Raw genomic sequence first — 1,193 nt, forward strand, 5'->3', positions numbered from 1 at the left:
CCTCTACCAGCTGGGCCTCATCCCTGTTTCCTGCCTGTATCCTTCTCATAATGTTCACAGTACTTATAGAGACCTTGATTTCCTGGGGTCAGTGATAGGCCAGGGGTGCAGGCCCTGGCCTTGCAGGCAGCCTACCACACGGTACAATCTCCTGCACAACGCAGGATTCCTCAAGCACCACCTGGGTGAGCCCAAAGATCTGCCACCTGTGGCTCCAAAATCCAAGTCTGACCTGCATTCTCCAAAACTGACTGGTGGAGGTTGACTCATGAAGAAAAACGTTTTTTTCTGGTCATAACCTGTAGTTGCTGCTTTTGGTACCCTGTGTGGTGCCAGGGACTAAACCCAGGTCAGCTGTGTACAAGGCCCATACCCTACCAGACTATAGTTCTGGCACCTAAATTTATTTTTGGTTGGCCACACCCGGCGGAGTTTACCCCTGGCTCTGTTGTCATTGATCGCTCTAGGTTTGGGGATCCTGTTGGGTGATGGGTATTGAACCCTCCTCAGCTGTGTACCAGACTGCGGGGGTCCCGCCAGACCACTCTCCGGCCCGCGGAGGTGGCCCTAGGATCCGTAGGTGCAGGGAAGGTTCGGCCGAATGAACACAAGACACAAGAGACAGAATGCAGCTCAGAATCAGAGAGAAAAAGGGACAGACTTTATGAGGGTGTTGGGGTTATATATTCTGAGGCAGCTACACAAAGGGTCGTGCCCAAATGTGGTTAGGAAAGTTACAGAGTCCATAAGTTTGACCTACCATACATTACAAAGCTTAATACTAAGTTAATCATTGTCAGTTACAGCCATGACAATTGTTTTCTCAGGATAACCATAAAAAGCACAGGCTTTACCTGCCGAGGGTCACGTAGGTCAGGATAGCCCTACCTAGCACAGGCTTTACCTGCTGAGGGTCACGTAGGTCAAGATAGCCATACCTAGCACAAGCACGTAGGCCCTTGGTCAGTTAAAGGGCCAGCTCCCCACACCAGACAAGCGCCTTGTGATCTGTGCTATCTCTGTAGCCATCATAAAAATGCTTTTGTGCTGGGTAAAGTCCAGAAAATTGTGTTCTTTATTCCGATTAATTACACAATATTCTTTTTACTTGAGTGTTTTTGTTTTGGGGCCACAGCCAGGAGTACTCTGGGTACTGAGTAACCTGACTCTGTACTCAGGAGTCCCTCCAGTTG

The sequence above is a fragment of the Sorex fumeus genome, unplaced genomic scaffold (genome assembly GCF_029834395.1).
Source record: "Sorex fumeus unplaced genomic scaffold, SorFum_2.1 ptg000134l, whole genome shotgun sequence".
NCBI classification, from domain to species: Eukaryota; Metazoa; Chordata; class Mammalia; order Eulipotyphla; family Soricidae; genus Sorex; species Sorex fumeus.